The sequence below is a fragment of the Salvelinus fontinalis genome, chromosome 15, assembly GCF_029448725.1.
Source record: "Salvelinus fontinalis isolate EN_2023a chromosome 15, ASM2944872v1, whole genome shotgun sequence".
Classification (NCBI taxonomy): Eukaryota; Metazoa; Chordata; class Actinopteri; order Salmoniformes; family Salmonidae; genus Salvelinus; species Salvelinus fontinalis.
In genome coordinates, this window is record NC_074679.1 from 17,573,569 (window position 1) to 17,597,955 (window position 24,387).

The following is a 24,387-nucleotide window of genomic DNA, read 5'->3' on the forward strand; positions in this document are numbered from 1 at the left end:
TATGGCTCCCAATTAGAGACAACCGAAATCAGCTGTCTCTAATTGAGAACGCATTCCGGCCACCATAGACTTTCCTAGAAAACTACACCCAACATAGACACAGCTAGACACATACACTCAACACAAAACCATAAACTACAACCAACACCCCCTCTACCATATAATACCCCAAAATACACACATACCCCATGTCACACCCTGACCTAACTAAAATAATAAATAAAACAAATAATACTAAGGCCAGGGCGTGACACCGGTTATAAAGCAGATTAATATGCTTAATTTTAAGAAGTTATTTGGCCACTTTAGTTGTGATACAAACAGTATCAAAACATATCGACCTATGGGCTATGCTACATAAGGTGTTTGACTACGATTTGAAAAGTGGCTAAAAAAAAGGCATGCACTGTTTCTTGCCTAACTGCACATCATTCACAAGTGATAATTCATCATTCACAAGTGATAGGCTAATATTGTCACCCATCAGACAATTTTCTATTTATTGTTGTCTTCACATATACTAATCAATATATGTGTGAAATTAGTTTTGATTTAGACTGGACCATTATCATGAACCTGTCTTGGGACAGGGGCATGGGGGGATTTTTTTAATCTATTAACTTAAATTGTGAATAGAGGACGCTTTTCCTGTAGTTCATATTCTTGCCAGCCAGGTAGGCTTTTGACTGCCGTCATGACTCGTGACCGCCAGTGTGCCAGTAATACGGTCACTATAACAGCCCTAGCAACAAAGTAGCAACAAAGACAAAATCATCACAGGATGTGCATGACGAACACATACAGTACTGTAGCTTTTTGATGATGCTGGTGATTTCTGGAATGCAGATTTCTGTCTCAAGGACCCTGTATCGGGTTCTCGTCAAGTGGTGAGAGTACATAGTGTCCCTCAGACCATATGCCCTCACCTGCCCTCTACCCACTCTGATAACATACCTCCCAACCCCCTCCACCCTTCCTCTCCCCCCATTCCCCTTCCCCTCCCCTTTTTCTCTCTCTTCCGTTCACTTGCTTTTAATCTCCAACCGTTACTCTTTCCCCACTCTCCACCTTCCAACCACAACCCCCCACACCACCACTCAGGTTCCTCTATAGGTTTCAGGTGGGGGTCTACGGTTTAAGGAGAGTAGAACAAACACTGGATTGAAGGGGTCATGCAATGGTGACTATAGTGAAAGAGTGGCCAAACCCTCTCTCCACATCTCCCGAATGAGTCTACCTCTGAAACATAAGATGGGAGCCTTGGAGGGACAATGGAGCTTTTGTTATGCAATCAGGGAGGGATGACGTTCCCACTGTGATGAAAACTGGGGGTCAGAATGCATGGTGCGTGTGTGTCTGTGTTTATGTGTGTTTATTTGTCAATGGGGTAGCTGTTTCTGTATTTGGGGGTGCAGGTCAGGTCTAAAAGGGACCTTGTTCTGTCCAGAGGGGAAAACCAGGGACGTAGTGACTGAGGGAAACACGGATGTCCTCACATTCAATTATTAACCGGCCTATGTAAATTATTGAGATGTTTTTATTTCTCCTATGTCACCAAGAGCAACATGAAAACACTAACATGTGAGCCCCACTTGCTGGCTGTGCATCTTAGAGTGAGCTCTCCCAGTGACCATAACTTGAGCATCTAAATGTGATTGAGGGTAAGAGCGGATTACTGACACAAAATCCAGATCAGACCTCATCTCCTCTCAAAGTTTTGCAGACAGAGGATTTGAAGAACAAAAAAAAGAAGCCTCTTTTTGGAGAAGAAAAAAGTGGTTTCTTTACCAAGACTCTTAGCGTGTTGGTTAATACATGGCTTATAAACAAAAAAAAGAAAAGTCCCTTTTTCAGGACCCTGTCTTTCAAAGATAATTCGTAAAAATCACAGATCTTCATTGTAAAGGGTTTAAACACTGTTTCCCATCCTTGTTCAATGAACCATAAACAATTAATGAACATGCACCTGTGGAACGATCGTTAAGACACTAACAGCTTACAGACGGTAGGCAATTAACGGTAGGCCCACTTTTTTATTTTATTTTTTACAATAGAATAGGTCAACTTTTCTACTATGGGGGATAGTAGATTAACAGGCTAGTGATTTTGCTGTTTGTTACTCGTCTTGTTGGCTGAGGAAAAGTGAACGTGGACAGTTATTCTAACATCTTCAAAGTGCCCATCAGAATTAGGTAAGAAGGGCCGCACATCGTTACATCCTCGACTTGCATGTTCTGTTAATATGAATTACCATAATCTAAATGTGATTTCTGTCATTCTAATCACCATGAGTGGACACACACCCTAACAAATATTGTTATTCTTTAGTTGGATTGTTTATTTATTTATTTTCTACATTTGTGTGTCTAGTTGTATTTTGCACACACACACACACACACACACACACACACACACACACACACACACACACACACACACACACACACACACACACACACACACACACACACACACATACATATACACACCTAGAGTTGAAGTCGGAAGTTTACATACACTTAGGTTGGAGTCATTGAAACACATACACTTAGGTTGGAGTGATTAAAACTAGTTTTTCAACCACTCCACAAATTTCTTGTTAACAAACTATAGTTTTGGCAAGTCGGTTAGGACATCTACATTGTGCATAACACAAGTCATTTTTCCAACAATTGTTAACAGACAGATTATTTAACTTATAATTCACTGTATCACAATTCCAGTGGGTCAGAAGTTTACATACACTAAGTTGACTGTGCCTTTAAACAGCTTGGAAAATTCCAGAAAACAATGTCATGGCTTAGAAGCTTCTGATAAATGATGTCAATTAGCCTGAGTCAATTGGAGGTGTACCTGTGGATGTATTTCAATGCCTACCTTCAAACTCAGTGCCTCTTTGCTTGACATCATGGGAAAATCAAAAGAAATCAGCCAAGACCTCAGAAAAAAAATTGTAGACCTCCACAAGTCTGGTTCATCCTTGGGAGCAATTTCCAAACTCCTGAAGTTACCACGTTCATCTGTACAAACAATAATACACAGTATAAACACCATGGGACCACGCAGACGTCATAACGCTGAGGAAGGAGACGCATTCTGTATCCTAGAGATGAACGTACTTTGGGGCGAGAAGTGCAAATCAATCCCAGAACAACTGCAAAGGATCTTGTGAAGATACTGAAGGAAACGGGTATATTCACCCAACTTATTGTGGGAAGCTTGTGGAAGGCTACCTGAAACGTTTGATGCAAGTTAAACAATTTAAAGGCAATGCTACCAAATACTAATTGAGTGTATGTAAACTTCTGACCCACTGGGAATGTGATGAAAGAAATAAAAGCTGAAATAAATCCTTCTCTCTACTATTATTCTGACATTTCACATTCTTAAAATAAAGTGGTGATCGTAACTGACCTAAGACAGGGAATTTTTACTCTGATTAAATGTCAGGAATTGTGAAAAACTGAGTTTAAATGTATTTGGCTAAGGTGTATGTAAACTTTCGATTCAACTGTGTATGTAAATTGTAGTCTGTCTATTTTTTTTTCAAGTGATGGGACCCCAGGAAGACTAGCTAGCACCACTGGCGTTGGCGAATGGGGATTTTTTTTTTATTATTATTATTTATTTTTTTTCACCTTTATTTAACCAGGTAGGCTAGTTGAGAACAAGTTCTCATTTGCAACTGCGACCTGGCCAAGATAAAGCATAGCAGTGTGAACAGACAACAACACAGAGTTACACATGGAGTAAACAATAAACAAGTCAATAACATGGTAGAAAAAAGAGAATCTATATACAATGTGTGCAAAAGGCATGAGGTAGGCAATAAATCGAATAATTACAATTTAGCAAATTAACACTGGAGTGATAAATCATCAGATGATCATGTGCAAGAAGAGATACTGGTGTGCAAAAGAGCAGAAAAGTAAATAAATAAAAGCAGTATGGGGGTGAGGTAGGTAAATTGGGTGGGTAGTTTACAGATGGACTATGTACAGCTGCAGCGATTGGTTAGCTATTCGGATAGCAGATTTTTAAAGTTGTTGAGGGAGATAAAAGTCTCCAACTTCAGAGATTTTTGCAATTCGTTCCAGTCGCAGGCAGCAGAGAACTGGAAGGAAAGGCGTCCAAATTAGGTTTTGGCTTTAGGGATGATCAGTGAGATACACCTGCTGGAGCGCGTGCTACGGGTGGGTGTAGCCATCGTGACCAGTGAACTGAGATAAGGCGGCACTTTACCTAGCATAGCCTTGTAGATGACCTGGAGCCAGTGGGTCTGACGACGAACATGTAGCGAGGGCCAGCCGACTAGGGCATACAGGTCGCAGTGGTGGGTCGTATAAGGTGCTTTAGTAACAAAACGGATGGCACTGTGATGAACTGCATCCAGTTTGCTGAGTAGAGTATTGGAAGCTATTTTGTAGATGACATCGCCGAAGTCGAGGATCGGTAGGATAGTCAGTTTTACTAGGGTAAGTTTGGCGGCGTGAGTGAAGGAGGCTTTGTTCCGGAATAGAAAGCCGACTCTAGATTTGATTTTGGATTGGAGATGTTTGATATGAGTCTGGAAGGAGAGTTTGCAGTCTAGCCAGACACCTAGGTACTTATAGATGTCCACATATTCTAGGTCGGAACCGTCCAGGGTGGTGATGCTAGTCGGGCGTGCGGGTGCAGGCAGCGAATGGTTGAAAAGCATGCATTTGGTTTTACTAGCGTTTAAGAGCAGTTGGAGGCCACGGAAGGAGTGTTGTATGGCATTGAAGCTCGTTTGGAGGTTAGATAGCACAGTGTCCAGGGAAGGGCCGGAAGTATACAGAATGGTGTCGTCTGCGTAGAGGTGGATCAGGGAATCGCCCGCAGCAAGAGCAACATCATTGATGTATACAGAGAAAAGAGTCGGCCCGAGAATTGAACCCTGTGGTACCCCCATAGAGACTGCCAGAGGACCGGACAACATGCCCTCCGATTTGACACACTGAACTCTGTCTGCAAAGTAGTTGGTGAGGCAGGCAAGGCAAGGCAGTCATTAGAAAAACCGAGGCTATTGAGTCTGCCGATAAGAATACGGTGATTGACAGAGTCGAAAGCCTTGGCCAGGTCGATGAAGACGGCTGCACAGTAATGTCTTTTATCGATGGCGGTTATGATATCATTTAGTACCTTGAGCGTGGCTGAGGTGCACCCGTGACCGGCTCGGAAACCGGATTGCACAGCGGAGAAGGTACGGTGGGATTCGAGATGGTCAGTGATCTGTTTGTTGACTTGGCTTTCGAAGACCTTAGCTAGGCAGGGCAGGATGGATATAGGTCTGTAACAGTTTGGGTCCAGGGTGTCTCCCCCTTTGAAGAGGGGGATGACAGCGGCAGCTTTCCAATCCTTGGGGATCTCAGATGATACGAAGGAGAGGTTGAACAGGCTGGTAATAGGGGGTGCGACAATGGCGGCGGACAGTTTCAGAAATAGGGGGTCCAGATTGTCAAGCCCAGCTGATTTGTATGGGTCCAGGTTTTCCAGCTCTTTCAGAACATCTGCTATCTGGATATGGGTAAAGGAGACGCTGGGGAGGCTTGGGCGAGCAGCAGCGGGGGGGGCGGGGCTGTTGGCCAAGGTTGGAGTCGCCAGGTGGAAGGCATGGCCAGCCATTGAGAAATGTTTGTTGAAGTTTCGATTATCACGGACTTATCAGTGGTGACCGTGTTATCTAGCCTCAGTGCAGTGGGCAGCTGGGAGGAGGTGCTCTTGTTTTCCATGGACTTTACAGTATCCCAGAACTTTTTGGAGTTAGAGCTACAGGATGCAAATTTCTGCTTGAAAAAGCTGGCCTTTGCTTTCCTGACTGACTGCGTGTATTGGTTCCTGACTTCCCTGAACAGTTGCATATCGCGGGGGCTCTTCGATGCTATTGCAGTTCACCACAGGATGTTTTTGTGCTGGTCGAGGGCAGTCAGGTCTGGAGTGAACCAAGGGCTATATCTGTTCTTGGTTCTGCATTTTTTGAACGGAGCATGCTTGTCTAATATGGTGAGGAAGTAACTTTTAAAGAATGACCAGGCATCCTCAACTGACGGGATGAGGTCAATATCCTTCCAGGGTACCCGGGCCAGGTCGATTAGAAAGGCGTGCTCGCAGAAGTGTTTTAGGGAGCGTTTGACAGTGATGAGGGGTGGTCGTTTGACCGTGGACCCGTGGCGGATACAGGCAATGAGGCAGTGATCGCTGAGATCTTGATTGAAGACAGCAGAGGTGTATTTGGAGGGCAAGTTGGTCAGGATAATGTCTATTAGGGTGCCCATGTTTACGGATTTAGGGTTGTACCTGGTGGGTTCCTTGATGATTTGTGTGAGATTGAGGGCATCAAGCTTAGATTGTAGGACTGCCGGGGTGTTAAGCATATCCCAGTTTAGGTCACCTAACAGAACAAACTCTGAAGCTAGATGGGGAGCGATCAATTCACAGATGGTGTCCAGGGCACAGCTGGGAGCTGAGGGGGGTCGGTAGCAGGCGGCAACAGTGAGAGACTTATTTCTGGAGAGATTAATTTTTAAAATTAGAAGTTCGAACTGTTTGGGCATAGACTTGGAAAGTATGACAGAACTTTGCAGGCTATCTCTGCAGTAGATTGCAACTCCTCCCCCTTTGGCAGTTCTATCTTGACGGAAAGTGTTATAGTTGGGTATGGAAATCTCAGAGTTTTTGGTGGCCTTCCTAAGCCAGGATTCAGACACGGCAAGGACATCAGGGTTGGCAGAGTGTGCTAAAGCGGTGAGTAAGGCAAACTTAGGGAGGAGGCTTCTGATGTTGACATGCATGAGGCCAAGGCTTTTTCGATCACAGAAGTCAACAAATGAGGGTGACTGGGGACATGCAGGGCCTGGGTTTACCTCCACATCACCCGAGGAACAGAGGAGTAGTAGGATGAGGGTGCGGCTAAAGGCTATCAAAACTGGTCGCCTAGAGCTTTGGGGACAAGGAATAAAAGGAGCAGATTTATGGGCGTGGTAGAATAGATTCTGGGCATAATGTGCAGACCAGGGTATGGTGGGGCACGGGTACAGCGGAGGCAAGCCCAGGCACTGGGTGATGATAAGAGAGGTTGTATCTCTGGACATGCTGGTCTCAATGGGTGAGGTCACCGCATGTGTGGGGGGTGGGACAAAGGAGGTATCAGAGGTACGGAGAGTGGAACTACGGGGTCCATTGCAAACCAAAACAATGATAACTAGCCTGAACAACAGTATGCAAGGCATATTGATATTTGAGAGAGACATACAATAAGGCATAAAGTGATTGCAAGTCATGATTGGGAGAGCTAGCTAAAACAACAGGTGAGATAACAGCAGCTAGTCAGCTAACACAGCAACAGAAGGTAAAAATGGCGACAACTGGGCAGAGAGGGTCGGATTAACTACACACAGATCCTGAGTTAAGGCACAGAGCCGACAGATAAAACACAAATAAACAGAATGGAGTACCATGAATTAATGGACAGTCAAGCAGGCATCAGCTATGTAGCCAAGTGATCATAGTGTCCAGGGGGCAGCCGTAGATGGAGCAGTGAGGCCTCCACTAAGCTAGCACGCGTTTAAAGTTAGTAGCCCGGCGGGTGGTCTGCTCAGACGGAGGGGGTCTGCTCAGACGGAGGCCGGTTGAGGGCACTGGTTGAGGGCACGTCTGCAGACCAGACGTGGTCGTGTCGACAGAGAATCCAAGCCGGATAGCGATGGCGAAAGAGAGGTTGTGAATTGTAGAATTGTGTTTGCTAACTGGTGCTAGCTTCCTGGCTGCGCTAGCTGCAAGATAAGCTAGCAGTTAGCAGACCGGGGCAGGCAAGTTAGCCTTTGGGGGACGTCGCGATGGGGGGGGGGGGGGGCTGTTTTTGCCTCTTCGTGCGGTGACGTCGATAGACCAGTCGTGGAATTAGTAGGGTTCCAGGTAGCTCTAGGTAGCTAACAGGCCTAGTAGGTTAGCAGAATGGGCCTTCAGCGGGCGTCACGCCTGAGGGGCCTGTTGGAGTCCTCGAGCAGATTATGTCGGTATTCTAATAACAACCATAAAATGATGCATGATTTATGCTTACGCGGACATACCTTCAGCAAAATGAAAAGGCACGTAGCATTCTATAGGAAGTGATTGATACCTTTTTATGTCAAAGCATGTCAAAGCATTTCGCTGGGTCATGCATTTTAACTACATGGGAAACATGGTTGTTTGCTCCCTGATCCTATGTGATTCTGACCTTTCAGAATGGCCTACCTCCCCAACATGCCCACAAAAGCAAATCTGGTTCACACTGGTTGTAATGCTCCCTCCTAGCCTTTCAAATAATTAAAAGTTATCAGGCGTTTGGTTCAAGCCTCCAATTGCTGTTTTCACATCACAGAGTAATGAAGTGATAATGTTGCACCACTGAGGCACAGTAACACATGTTCAAGTGAGTGGAACTGAGCCCTGTACTATGAATGAGGATGGTTAACTCTGCGTTCAACTCAGAATAACCGGTCACACGAATGTGGCTCACCTTTAAGCCAGGTACATTTCTATGGCAATGAATCCATCAGAACTAACCTACTCTGGGACAGGCTAACTTCATTGATTCTAGTGTCTGAGCTGCCAGTTGAGGACACAATTATTCAGATTTTCCCCTTCACTTGAGGAAGATGACTGATTAAATATTTTATTAAACAAATGGTTTTTGTGTTAAAATAGTAATGTTAAAATACCTATCACATTACACATTTAGTAATGACAGATTTCATTTGAAAATTCAGCAGAGTAAAACTTTTGTATGACCTAATACAATTATTTAATCAATAGGAGTGGAGAAAAAAGGTGCTCCTGCATTGATAGCCAGCTAGCTCTATCTCACGTCAGAATTAGACGTTCATCCATGTTTCTCAAAAGTCAAATTTCAAGTTGTCGCAAATGTCAAATTTCGAAGTGTTTAAGGTTAAGTTTAGGCATTAATTCAGAAATCTTAAGGTTTGGGATAGGCTTAAAACAAAATGTCGTATTGCTGGAATCAAACATGCAACTATTAGAATCAGAGGTAGATGCCCATCTGTCATCCCTGTTGCCCCTATTGGCCAGTTTCTACATCTCCCGACATCATCGAATAATGATTTGTATCATGGATGACCTGGCTGGATAAAGCATTTTAAAAGCACACCAAAGATGGCATTAATGATACACCTAATAAAAGAAAGACGGCACTTCTAACACCCTATTTCACACCATAGCCTGCTGAATTTGCAAGTTAACTTGTGGATTTTGGCACAAAAGAAAATGTGGCACTGACTCACCCATGGAATGATGGTTCAGCATTGCCTCAATGAAGTGTTCGGCATTAGAATAGCCATGAGCAACATGAATGTGCAGTTACAAACCCAGCTCGAGTAAGCGGTGGGTGCACGATCAATATCCACCTTCGTAATACGGATATAGCCTGAGCGGGAATGTGAAGTTAACTGAAGCTAGCTTGCTTTATAAAATCCTGAATAGATCTACTGTACCTTGCTTCATAGTATACCACTCAGGTCTGTGACGTGCATGGATAAGGGTTACATCTTTGCTCTTATCCAGAGCGACTTAAAGTAGTGAGTGCATACATTTTCATACTTCATGTTTTTTATTTCTGTCTTGGATACCACCAAGTTAGATTTTAAAGACTCATAATAACTTACAGAACCTTTATACATATCACCTGCCAGTTCATCGTCTAGTCTGTGTTTTCTAGCCTCCAACACCACTGTGCTAAACACTTGTTTCACTTCACATGTTGACTTTCTAAAATGCTACGGCCATAATCATCATGTAAGACCAAGTGGTATGAGAGCTTTCCTGCTGTTCTTTTATAGGGGTTTATAGAAACAGCCTACTTTACCTCAATGCTAACTGCAACAGTAAACACCATGCAGGCAGTGGCATGTAGTCATGGATGCCAGGGGAAGCCAGGATTCCCCCCCAAAAAACGTATGTATAATTTATCTTTCGTCTCTCTGTGTTTCATAATATTCCTTCAGGCTAAATGTATCTCACAGGAGAAAGCATCCGAGCGAGTGAAACAGCGCCCCTGTCTCAGCCATCTATCTGATGCTGTCTGGTCCAAACGAGTATGACATTGTTGCCGCCCGTAGCTTTGACGGCAAGGGAAGCCAGCGGAACTGGGTTCCCTTGACGAAAAAAGTATAAAACATTTTCCAATCAGCATTGAGCTAAACTGAGCGAGCTCAACTGTGAATGGTCCTGGCGCACCAAAAAAAAGTGTTGAGGGAAGCCAGCTTGGTTTTGACGTCACTCCTACCAAATCCCATTGAGAGCATATGTCATTGACAGAAAAATGTGAATTGTTGCAACTCGTTGTGTTGTTGTCCTCCGGTGGCTAGCCAGCCAGCTAGCTAAAATTGTCCCTTTCTTTAATTAGCCATGGATGGAGATAGGGATTTGGACTTGTGGTTTTACTTAATTCTCTGTACTGGCCAATGATTATAACGGCAACTCTGATCCAACTATTAATTCATACATTGTTGTGCCCCTGGCCTGAGAGAATGGAAGTTCAATATGTAGCTAGATGTAGAAGCCTAATGTTAACTAGCTAACGTTTCCCATGAATGGAAGTTAGGTTAGCGAGCAAGCATTTTAGCCAGTTAGACTAGGACAACAAAAAATAAAAGCGTGTACTATATGACAAAGTGATAAATCATTTTGTCAACATGAAAGAGGGGAGGATGGCATTGGCATTTCTCTACAAGTAGGGTAAGTCAACATGTTTTTCTACTTGCATGAACACGCACACACGCAAACAAAAATTAGAACCATGGACAGCCACATCATGTTTAGCTTATGTTGACTGGACTAAATTGTTTTTGGTATCTTTTAGTTGTCACTGGCTTCCCCAGTGATTTTACCAAAACACCGCTACTGCATGCAGGTAGGAGATGGAATGCAAATGAAAACAAATGGATGTAGATCAATGCAAATTCCTTCCTCAGAAAATGACTGCATGCAAAGCGCAAACTGTAGAAAATGGGAGCAATGAGGACATGCCTATGAAAGTGATCTTGAGAGGGAACACTGATGCTTGATGATACTCACTTACCAGGCCGTTAGCAAGGCTCATGTAGAATTGTCAGAGAGTGTTTCATCTTGACACGTGATCTTTTTGTTTCTTGAGCAACACTACCACACATCTGGCAGGTAGTCTAGTGGTTAAACCATTGGACCAGTAACCGAAAGGTTGCTGGATCGAATCCCTGAGCTGACAAGGTACAAATGTGTCATTCTGCCCCTGAGCAAGGCAGTTAACCCACCGTTTCCCGGGTACCAAAGATGTGGATGTCAATTATGGCAGCCTCCGCACTTCTCTGATTCAGAGGGGTTGGGTTAAATGCAGAAGACACATTTCAGTTGAATGCATTCAGTTGTACAACTGACTAGGTATCCCCCCTTTCATTTCCCATCCCTATAAACGGCAAAAATGTTCTGACTCTGAATGAAATAACTCAACCTCAAACACTTCATACAAAACACAATTCCCCTGGTGCACCATCAGCACTTGTCTTGTTGCCAACCAATACAGTACACCATCTTTACAGAGCTTCACTGTGATCCAAAGCAGGATTACTGGAAACTAAGGAGATGAACATGTTTGGTTGATGCATATAATCCTAGGTGTGGGTGGTTTAAGTGACTGATAAGATGCTTTGCTTACAGGAAGCAGAGGGACACAAAACTATTTGATTGAAACAAATCTTAAATTACCACAGTAGCCTGTGTTACCACAATCAAAATCTTGTCATTTAAATGAACCATTGGAAAGAAGTTCAGGCTCCGCTTCTACATATGAAGAAACAATAAGAATCTTGTCAAGTGATTTAGAATGTAGTTTACCCTTCCATTGGACAAGAGCCAAAAAGCGAGACCCAAAATCAAGGTAATGGAAGGATTCGAAAGATGCAGAATCCCACTTCTTTGATTTAGATCAAATATACAAAAGCAGGTTGACATTTGTCATGAATCTTACACTGGAGGCAGCTCTGCAGTGGTCGATAACTGGCACAGCCACAATCATAAAAATCAGATTTTTAAACCTAACCCTCATCTTAAATTAAGACAAAAGGTCATTTTTGTTTGCATACATGTTTACGCTGTTTTTGACTTTGCAGCCGAAAATCGCTCAATTCTGCCTCCAGGGCAAGATTCATGACAATAAACAACCTGCTATACAAAATGCAGACAGCCAGTAAGCATGTTAAGAGTCATGAAAGTGGTGCCAAGTAGGCCACCAAATTAAGTTGGTCACATTGTTTGAGATGGCTGAAAAATGGCTGCCCTTGAATGGAAAATGCTAAATTAAGGACATAAGGTGGACAGTCAAACCAGTTTTAACTCAAACCACTGGGATGCCTAGATATAGTTAATTCGGAAAGTATTCAGACTCCTTGACTTTTTCAATATTTGTTACGTTAGCCTTATTCTAAAAATTGTGGGGGGTTCTCTCATCAATCTACACAATACCCCGATAATGACAAAGCAAAAACTGTTTTTTAGAAATGTTTGCAAATGTATATAAAACATATATATAGCACATTTACATAAGTATTCAGACCCTTTACTCTGTACTTTGTTGAAGCACTTTTGGCAGCGATTACAGCCTCGAGTCTTCTTGGGTATGACGCTAAAGTTTAGCATACCTGTATTTGGGAAGTTTCTCCCACTCTTCTCTGCAGATCCTCTCAAGCTCTATCAGGTTGATATGTTCGGTCGGATTCAAGTCCGGGCTCAGGCAGGGCCACTCAAGGACATTAAGAGACTTGTCCCGAAGCCACTCCTGCATTATCTTGGCTGTGTGCTTAGGGTCGTTGAACTGTTGGTGAACCTTCGACCCAGTCAGAGGTCCTGAGCAGGTTTTCATCAAGGATCTCTCTGTACTTTGCTCCGTTCATCTTTCCCTCGATCCTAACTAGTCTCCCAGTCCGTGCCGCTGAAAAACATCCCCACAGCATGACGCTGTCACCACCATGCTTCACTATATGGATGGTGCCAGTGTTCCTCCAGACGTGACACTTGGCATTCAATCTTGGTTTCATCAGACCACAGAATCTTGTTTCTCATGGTCTGAGTGTCTTTAGGTGCCTTTCGGCAAACTCCAAGAGGGCTGTCATGTGCCTTTTACTGAAGTGGCTTCTGCCTGGCCCCTATCATGAAAGGCCTGATTGGTGAAGTGCTGCAGAGATGGTTGTCCTTCTGGAATAATCTTCCATCTCCACAGAGGAACGCTGGAGCTGTCAAAGTGACCGTCGGGTTCTTGGTCACCTCCCTGACCAAGGCTCTTCTCCCCCAGGTTTCTCAGTTTGGCCGGGCAGCCAGCTCTAGGAAGAGTCTTGGTTCCAAACTATCATTTAAATGGAGGCCACTGTGGGACTACAATGCTGCATAAATATTTTGGTAGCCTTTCCCAGATCTGTAGCTAGACACAATCCTTCCTCAAAGCTCTACAGACTTTGACCTCATGGCTTGGTTTTTGCTCTGACATGCAGTCAACTGTGGGACCTTAGGTGTGCCTTTTCCAAATAATGTCCAATCAATTGGTTATACCACAGGTGGACTCCAAGTAGTAGAAACAACAGAAACAGGATGCACCTGAGCTCAATTGCAAATAAACATTTTTTCACATCGTTGATTGTCAAACCAAGTGTAGATTATCCAAAATGTATTTTATAAAATGTCTAACTTGTTTAAGGGGTCTGAATACTTTTCCAAATGCACTGCATGTAATCAATAGGGGCTTAAAGGCCCAGGCAGTTAAATTGGATTCCTGTGGTATGCCTTGCCACAGAAGTTGGAATAAGCACCGTTTGAAAAGACAGCCAGTTTTGGTAGACAGCATGGATTTCCATCGTGATGTCCCACTAAATTGGTTAGACCAATAAGTTCCAAACATCTGCCATTAACAGATTTTTCCCCACCAGTTCTAGCAAAATGCTTACCCTTTGCTTAGCAGCCAATTGTTTTCTATAAAAATGGTCAAACTATCTCTGTAATGCACACAATTGTTATCCAGTAATTTGATTGAGAAAGAGCTGCTGCATTGGACTTGTAAAACAGATGAACAGCCAATGAATGCCAAGCTTTGGAATTGACAGGATAAATCAGTTATATTAAGTCACATTTCATATTAATCATGACAAGTACATTTCAAAGCTTTATTGAACCCGACATACAAAGAGATCTAAAAGCATCACTGACTTACATAAGTCACATGTTTACATAATAAAATTCATTAAGTTCATCACAAGTGTAGGCTACGTCAAGCCTCTGACAAAGTATCCAATGAAGTTGCAGGAGTAAAAATAGCACTGTTAAGGACATAAGTGCCACAGATCAGCCAAATATAGGCTGTTATTTTCCACAATGCACCTCAGTTATTCAGTTGATTTCCCCAGGCACAGCCAAAATGTACACAATTAAACTCTGCTGTCTGAAATCAGGAACCAAGTGAATCAAAAGAGTAGGGGCGTTTCAGATATCAGTGCATTTCTTGAAATCAAGTTACACCCATTGACGCGCACCACTGGTCTGTGGCCATGTAGTTCACGTTGGGGACAACAGTATCTAAAGCTAACCCTTTACCTCATTCTCCTAACCTGGCACACCAAGTCACCTAACCGGCCACATTAATTATCCTTACGTGCCATGTAAACAAATGTTGAGAAACCATCAGTCTCAACACCGGAACTGACAAATTCAGGGTGTTTCTTTACCAGGAAAAGCAGGCACCAATGTGCTTTTCCTGATATCCAGAAACCCCATGAATTGCGGTCTGCAATTACACAATATTGAGTCAAAGAATAGTTTAATAGATCCTCATCGTGGCCTGCCTCCATGGAGGCAACAGCCAGGTCACTAAAGAACCACTGCAAAATTAGACATCTTTCCAGGTAAGCAGGATGTCAGGAGATTACTTACAAATTGGCCACTAGGGGCAACAGCGAGCACTATTACCATTAATTAGTCATGTGTTCAATCCCAGTGTTAAGCACTTTAAATGGCCCCATCCCGATCCTTAACCATTTGTGAATTAATGCCTAAACAACCTCAAAAAGGTATACGGACAAATGTCTCATTCTGCAGTGAGACAGCTTGTTGCCACACCATGGGCTTGGGGCCAGTGAGCACAGAGTGTAGGCCTACGGTTTGAAGCAGCCGGAAGGTGTGAGCACAGAGTGTAGGCCTGCGGTTTGAAGCAGCCGGAAGGCGTGAGCACAAACAAGATTCCCATCAATGAAAAGACAAGTGTTTTTGCACGTGCCACCGAATCCCACAGCTTAGGTGCGCAAGTGGTTACCTTCCGAGAAATAATAATGTGCTCTTTGTAAAACATTTGCACATCTAGGATGCCGATGTTAGTCTAGGCTTTTGTTCCGTGCAGATGAACACTCTAGAAGCAGCCCTGTAGGAGCAAGCCCACCACAGTGAGGAGGAGCGAATGCACTGGACTGCAAGGACACACTGGCTCCTTGAGGAATGGAGATGTTCATGGTACTGACGTTCGTGGTAGTGACGTTTGTGGTGGTGAAGTTCGTGGTAGTGACGTTCGTGGTAGTGATGTAGAGCAGCGTGGAACTCGTGAAGTCAGCTTTGGTCACATTCGTAGGAAGGGGCTGTGTGGTAACGTTTTGCGCATGGACCTAAAACGAGAGCAGAGGGGCACGTCACTGACTGGGCATTGGCCAGATGTGAGAAACGTAAAAAGTTAAGCTGAAACATTTGACGAATCGGAACAATACATCACTTTCGTCCAACTCATTTCAAAGAGCCAAAAAACATGCGTAAAATTCAGATTTAGGCACACAGAAATGGGTGTGGCATAAGACAACCCTATGGCAATATGTTTTTCTAACATAATGTACTTAAATTAATACGCATGTTAAGTGGCATCACCTTATGGGAAATGCGTTTTCCCTAGTCTAGGCATATAGGGTTGACGGACAATATCCTGCAGTTGGATTTCGCAGTGGAGAGAAAATAGTCGCTCTCAAATTACATAAACCTATTTGAAGTCACTTTACGTCAAGACTATCTGAAAGGAGGCATTACGGTCTCACATGCCTCTGGATTCATTATGGCACACTAGGTCGCCAAACATTCTAAATGACTAACTGAACACATCTGGAGGCCAATTACCTGCGCCATCATTAGTTTGTCAATGAGAAAATGCATTAAGTAAATCCAACATTTAGATTGAAACCGTAAAAAAAAAAAAAAACGGAATAGCCATTTTGAATGTTGCACCTGTTGAACTGTCCTTACTTTCCAGAATGGGCAGGTAGGTAACATTGTCCTAATGAAATCAACTGGGTTAACTTAAAATCAAAACATGGCAAAGAGTTTGTTATTATAGAAGACCCGCGCTTACCTGTGATGAAAAAAGCATGGCAAGGAGAAGGAATCCAATGTAAACAGTCGTCATTTTGTTGGCTGTTTCTGTTCCAATTTTGTACAGTGTGACTGCTTTGTCTATTGCTTTTCTCACTGCGAATGACTGCAGAATAAATTCATGGGATTTTTATAACCCCCACCGAGTGTGACGTCGAGTCAACAGCGCGAATCCCCAAAACCAACTGCCTATCATGTCTCACTGTCCCCCTATCCATAGAGATAAATAGAGGACTCTAGTCCCCCAAGCGCTATTGAGGACTTTCACCATTTTTAAGTAGTCAACTTGGAGGGACATCCTATAGGTTACGGAAGGATCACATAATTCTATCCAGGTCGGCAGGCGGGATCAGCCAATAAATTACACTCATCACTAGCCGGCTACCACCTGGTTACTCAACCCTGCACCTTAGAGCACAGGTGTCAAACTCATTCCACGGAGGGCCGAGTGTCTGCGGGTTTTCGCTCCTCCCTTGTACTTGATTGATGAATTAACATCACTAATTAGTTAGGAACTCCCCACACCTGGTTGTCTAGGGCTTTATTGAAAGGAAAAACCAAAAACCTGCAGACACTAGGCCCTCCGTGGAATGAGTTTGACACCCCTGCCTTAGAGGATGCTGCCCTATATACATAGGCATGGAATCACTGGTCACTTAATAATGGAACACTAGTCACTTTAATAATGTTTACATACTGCTTTGCTAATTTCATATGTATCTACTATATTCTATTCTACTGTATTTTAGTCAATGCTCCAACATTGCTCGTCCTAATATTTATATATTTCTTAACATTATCCTTTTATTTTAGATTTGTGTGTGTTGTTGTGAATTGTTAGATATTACTGCACTGTTGGAGCTAGGAACACAAGCATTTCACTAGACCCACAATAACATCTGCTAAATATGTGTATGTGACCAATAACATTTGATTTGATTTGATTTCATGAGCAAACATTACATAACTGCAGGTGGCAGTATATCGCCAACCTTGGCTTTTTGTTCAAACATCACACTCCTGGTGGCAGTATGCACCCTTTATGTTTGCTTGCCAACTCAGAAGTAGTAGTTTAAGAACATTGACTACTTCAAAATGGAGATGGCCTCAATGGTGCTGCCTGTGCTTTCACAGATGCCCTAATGGGACAATGATGGGATGTCTATTTCACTTTATGAGTTTATCTGAAACCTACCATAAACCACACCACTGATGCTGCATTCATAACCAAGTGGGAATCCACATGAACGCCCCTCCAACTTGTAATTACTAGTGGAAACTCGTCTATAATTCCCTGAGCTCCAATTTCTTCCACATGTTGACCTCTGATGTCATGTACTTAGGAAATTACCTTGATAACTGCATTTTCGGCAGTTAAATGTAACTATAATTTGTTTGCGATTATGATAGCGGCAGCCTACTTTTAGTTTATGGTTGACACAGCTTATTGGCCATTAGCCAAATGAGTTCAAAGCGTGTGAATGCATCCAACTGGTATCTACGACTTCACAACTGGTAATTACCACCTTCACACTTGATTATGAATGCTGCATTAGGCCTCTTCCTTTACATCTTAGGGTGTGACATCAGTAATACAAATAGCCTGCATTTTTTATATAACGGTCAGTGAATATTATAACAGGTATATAATTAGAAAAGCTTGATACCATTTATGGTCTCTCCTCCTCAGCGTTATCACGGTTCTCCTCCCTAAATGTGATGGGGACATTTTCTACAATACTAGGCCTATAGGTAGTCTAGCTTATGTTCAAAATAAAATATATTTTGCCTGATAAATGGCAAAAAAAAATACTCATAAACACCTCTTGCAGTAAATATAAACTATTTACCACAATACAATTTCATTCATATGTCCCTTCAGTAGTGAATTGAAGAATGGTCAGATGACGCGAATGCTACGCTACAGGACTGTTTTGCTAGTGTTACCCTTTCTATGAGCTTATAATATAAATTACAACACGAAAGGTACTGTTTACTTTACTTTTAATCATGTCAGCACATGTAACAGCAGTTTGCAGCACTTTTTGTTCATTTTTCTTCCTCTCCCCAATTCCCTTATACTATATTTCTTTATTTCCCATGGGCTTAACCCGAGTACCCCATAGTGGCTGGAATACAACTATATTAAGCCCGTTACACTAGCACAGACTGGAATATGTTCCGAGATTCATCAAATGGCATTGAGGAGTATACCATCTCAGTCATCGGCTTCATCAATAAGTGCATCGATGCCGTCGTCCCCACAGTGACCATACGTACATATCCCAACCCAAAGCCATGTATTACAGGCAACATCCACTTCGAGCTAAAGGCTAGAGCTGGCATGTTCAAGGACCGGTACAGTAATCTGGACGCTTATAAGAAATCCCGTTATGCCCTCAGACGAACCATCAAACTGTCACATTCCTGACCTGTTTTCCTTGTTTTTGTATGTGTTTAGTTGGTCAGGGTGTGAGTTGGGGTGGGCATTCTATGTTATGTGTTTCTATGTTGGGTTAAATGTGTTGCCTGATGTAGTTCTCAATTAGAGGCAGGTGTTTGACGTTTCCTCTGATTGAGAACCATATTAAGGTAGGCTGTTCTCACTGTTTGTTTGTGGGTGATTGTTCCTGTGTCTGTGTTTCGTGTTCGTTTGGTTAGTCTGTTCCTGTTCTTCGTGTTATATTGTAAGTTCTCAAGTTCAGGTCTGTCTACGTCGTTTTGTTGTTTTGTAATTTTTCAAAGTGTTTTTTCGTGTTCGTCTTCTCTTTAAATAAACTCTTTCATGTATTCATCTTCCGCTGCGTTTTGGTACGATCCCTACTCCTTCTCCTCATCGGAGGAGGAATTAGACAGTCGTTACACAAACAAGCAAAGCGTCAATACAGGATTAAGATAGAATCCTACTACACCGGCTCTGATGCTCGTCGGATGTGGCAGGGCTTAAACTATTACGGACTACAAAGGGAAACCCAGACGTGAGCTGCCCAGTGACACGAGTCTACCAGATGAGCTAAATGCCTTTCATGCTCGCTTTGAGGTGAGCAACACTGAAGCATGCACGAGAGCAACAGCTGTTCTGAATGACTGTGTGATAACGCTCTCAAGAGCCGATGTGAGAAAGACTTTTAAACAGGTCAACATTCACAAAGCCGCTGGGCTAGACGGATTACCAGGACATGTACTCAAAGCATGCGCAGACCAACTGGCAAGTGTCTTCACTGACCTTTTCAACCTCTCCGTGACCGACTTTGTAATATCTACATGTTTGAAGCAGACAACCATAGTCACTATGCCCAAGGAAGCGAATGTAACCTGCCTAAATGATTACCGCCCCGAAGCACTCACATCGGTAGCCATGAAGTGCTTTGAAAGGCTGGTCATGGCTCACATCAACAGCATCTTTCCGGATACCCTAGACCCACTCCAATTCGCATACCGCCCCAACAGATCCATAGATGATGCAATCTCAATTGCACTCCACACTGCCCTTTCCCACCTGGACAAAATGAACACCTATGTGAGAACGGTGTTCATTGACTACAGCTCAGCTTTCAACACCATAGTGCCCAAGAAGCTCATCACTAAGCTGAGGACCATGGGACTAAACACCTCCCTCTGCAACTAGATCCTGGACTTCCTGACGGGCCGCCCCCAGGTGGTAAGGGTAGGCAACAACACATCTGCCACGCTGATCCTTAACACTGGGGCCCCTCAGGGGTGTGTACTTAGTCCCTTCCTGTACTTCTGTTCACCCATGACTGCATGGCCAAACACAACTCCAACACCATCATTAAGTTTGCTGACGACACAACAGTGGTAGGCCTGATCACCAACAATGATGAGAGCCTATAAGGAGGAGGTCAGAGACCTGGCAGTGTGGTGCCAGGACAACAACCTCTCCCTCAATGTGAGCAAGACAACAATTAATCAAATGGCCACCGGACTATTTACATTGACCCACCCCACCATTTATTTTGTACACTGCTGCTACTTGCTGTTTGTTATCAATGCATAGTATGCATAGTCGCTTCAACCCTACCTACATGTACAAATTACCTCAACTAACCTGTACCCCCGCACACTGACTCGTTTACCGGTACCCCCTGTATATAGCCTCGTTATGTTATTGTGTTACTTTTTATAATTGTTTCTTTTTTACTTTTAGTTCATTTGGTAAATATTTTCTTAACTCTTCTTGAACTGCACTGTTGGTTAAAGGCTTGTAAGTAAGCGTTTCACGTTATGGTCTACACTTGTTGTTGGCACATGTGACAAATAAAGTTTGATTTGAAGAAGGCAGACAGTTCCTCCTAGTGGCAACTGATTGTGTTTCTAGCCTGGCAACTGCTGGGCACAGAGCTGGAGTGTGGTAGTCTTAACACCAGCCTCACAGCTCGTTGTGTAGTGACTTGGGTCCGCGTCAGCCAGGCTACGAGTGTGGTAATTTCACACGTAAGCTGGATACACACGTTCAATGTGGTTTAGGCTACCCTTCGTTTCGTTGAGAGCCAACCAGCGAGACCCAGCTTGAAGGTAGAGGGAGGAAGTAGTATCTCACTTTCTTGTGACATTTTAGTTCAAATATACACTAAGCAGACAGCCTGGCTGACCACGAGCATATTTGCGGACTAGTTTCAAAATGAAGACTGGTCTCACTTTGAAGCAACATATCACTATTAGCTAATGTAAAGCAAAAGAGATCAACCAAGATAGCAGACTATAAGTATGTTCAAAGTGTCTTGAAAATTAAAGTTGATCCAAGTAGCAAATTAGTTGGCATGTCAAGCTTTTTAATTCATGAGACAGGAAATGTCAATGTTATGTTAATTTAGCATTTTATTGTAGAAAAACATTAAATATACTTTTTGTCACAACTACATTTCAATGCTTTATTGGACCTGACAATACAAATAATCAACAAGCATATTACATCACTGATTTACATCATTCAATCTCACATATGCTGAGAATTTATACAATATAACATTAGATCATTTCAATTTCCCAATTCCACTGAATACCCCTGGGTAGCTGAGTACATGGCTGCCTTTCGAGAATTTATAAAATGTGCTCTTTATGAAACATAATTTGCCTGTCTAGGCCGCCAATGTTACAGTCTTGGCAGTGTCTGTTCAGCAGAGGTGTGGACTCCAGTCACATGACTTGGATTCAAGTCCAATTCTAGTCCAATTCATTATTACATCATCAAAATGTGTTGTAGACAAAATAATTAAAAGGGCTGTCTGTTAGCCTCAATAAATAGACAAAGATAGTTGAACAAGTCATTGCCTGTATAGATGTATTTTTACTTACACGAACTGAGTTGATCCTTGTATTTATTTATTCTGCGCTGTCTCTATGCACAGTCACAGGACTCTACACACACACACACACACACACACACACACACACACACACACACACACACACACACACACACACACACACACACACACACACACACACACACACACACACACACACACAAATAATGTGAATTCAACCATTCTTCTATTTGTTTAAAATGCAGTGGTAAATATGTTTTACAGTGGTACATATTAAAATAAAAGCTTCCAAATGAAACAAACACCCCCACCTCTCTGTCATGGTTTAAGCCGTTTATGTGATGGCACCCTATCAGTAGCACTACGTTTCGGCCTCAGCTGAGCTACTTTAAACATTGTATTTCTTTTGTACTTCCTCATTTTTGCCATTTGTTTGCCATCCTTCCTTGATTTTAAAAAAAGCCTTAATTTCAATGCATGACATTAAATGATCCATTGATTTATCGTTTGATTTTGTCAGTCAGCTGTTTAGACCGCCCATTGCTTTGTTTTTCAGGTGCTCTCATGTACTGGTGTTCTCCGTGCCGTCCATGGCCAGAAGTACTAGACCATTTATTTACCTTTATTATTTTCTATCAATATTTGTTTTATTTCTTGGATCACTAGACAACTAGTCTACATCTAGACACCAATGGGCATCCAATCCATCCAACAAGTACGTTAATAACAGTAGGCCTATAGTTGACTCTTTTGGTTAGAAGCATTCTATTTTGCAATGACATAGGCTCTTTATTTTGGATTTGTGCCCATGAGAACTGTTTTCACAGCAAAATGTTACTGTGGCATAGTTAGATTTACAGTGAATTTTCCAAGATATCCATGATTCATACATGGTTTAAGTTCAAAGTTCTTATTAAATTGTTAAATGCTTAATAATGACAAAAGACTGTCATAAATGCCATTCATGTAAGGAAAGAAAGGTAGTGTTTTATGTCACACGATCTGTGAAGACTCCAAGCATTAACTCGTGAATTATGGACAACTCATTCAACTCATGTAGGCTATTATATTGAATGTAGGCTACCTGTTCATGTGTGTAAAATTGTGTAAGAAAATCGGCTGAGACGATAGATAGGCTACTGGCAGTGGTGTAGACCTAGTGGAGGGTAAACGCAAGTAAATGCCATTTACCCACCTTTTTCTGAAAATGCATTGAAAGTATATGGAGTGTTAACCACCTGTTTGTTTAGCACTACATCCTAGTCCATGTACTGTCCTCTCTTAGCCCCTGTACTGTCATCTCTTAGCCCCTGTACTGTCATCTCTTAGCCCCTGCCCTGTCATCTCTTAGCCCCTGTACTGTCATCTCTTAGCCCCTGTACTGTCATCTCTTAGCCCCTGCCCTGTCCTCTCTTAGCCCCTGTACTGTCATCTCTTAGCCCCTGCCCTGTCATCTCTTAGCCCCTGTACTGTCCTCTCTTAGCCCCTGCCCTGTCCTCTCTTAGCCCCTGCCCTGTCATCTCTTAGCCCCTGCCCTGTCCTCTCTTAGCCCCTGCCCTGTCCTCTCTTAGCCCCTGCCCTGTCATCTCTTAGCCCCTGCCCTGTCATCTCTTAGCCCCTGCCCTGTCATCTCTTAGCCCCTGCCCTGTCATCTCTTAGCCCCTGCCCTGTCATCTCTTAGCCCCTGTACTGTCATCTCTTAGCCCCTGTACTGTCCTCTCTTAGCCCCTGTACTGTCCTCTCTTAGCCCCTGTACTGTCCTCTCTTAGCCCCTGTACTGTCCTCTCTTAGCCCCTGTACTGTCCTCTCTTAGCCCCTGTACTGTCCTCTCTTAGCCCCTGTACTGTCCTCTCTTAGCCCCTGTACTCTCCTCTCTTAGCCCCTGCCCTGTCATCTCTTAGCCCCTGTACTGTCCTCTCTTAGCCCCTGTACTGTCCTCTCTTAGCCCCTGTACTGTCCTCTCTTAGCCCCTGTACTGTCCTCTCTTAGCCCCTGTACTCTCCTCTCTTAGCCCCTGCCCTGTCCTCTCTTAGCCCCTGTACTCTCCTCTCTTAGCCCCTGTACTCTCCTCTCTTAGCTTCTGTTCTCTCCTAGACCCTCTCCTAGCCACTGTCCTGTCCTAGATCCTCTCCTAGCCACTGTCCTGTCCTAGATCCTCTCCTAGCCACTGTCCTGTCCTAGATCCTCTCCTAGCCACTGTCCTCTCTTCTCTTAGCTCCCTTTCTCTCCTAGACCCTCTCCTAGCCACTGTCCTCTCTTCTCTTAGCTCCTTTTCTCTCCTAGACCCTCTCCTAGCCACTGTCCTGTCCTAGATCCTCTCCTAGCCACTGTCCTAGCCCCAGTCCTCTCCTAGCCACTGTCCTCTCTTCTCTTAGCTCATTTTCTCTTCTAGACCCTCTCCTAGCCACTGTCCTGTCCTAGATCCTCTCCTAGCCACTGTCCTGTCCTAGATCCTCTCCTAGCCACTGTCCTAGTCCCTGTCCTCTCCTAGCCACTGTCCTAGTCCCAGTCCTCTCCTAGCCACTGTCCTCTCTTCTCTTAGCTCCTTTTATCTCCTAGCCCCGGTCCTCCCCTAGACCCTCTCCTAGTCCCTTTAGCCCCTGTCATCTCCTAGTCCCTGTTCTAGCCCCTTTCCTCTCCTAGTCCCTGTTTTTCCTGCAAC

The 24,387-nt window shown here is 43.4% G+C and overlaps 1 long non-coding RNA gene across 1 annotated transcript; it reads right to left on the reverse strand.

Moving 5' to 3' along the window:
- Positions 1–14,190: 14,190 nt before the first annotated feature.
- On the reverse strand, positions 14,191–16,771 carry LOC129811483 (uncharacterized). The gene is made up of 2 exons (XR_008752887.1): positions 16,418–16,771; positions 14,191–15,689 (listed from the first exon to the last, which is right to left on the reverse strand). It is a non-coding gene; the product is annotated as an uncharacterized LOC129811483 (long non-coding RNA).
- Positions 16,772–24,387: the final 7,616 nt, after the last annotated feature.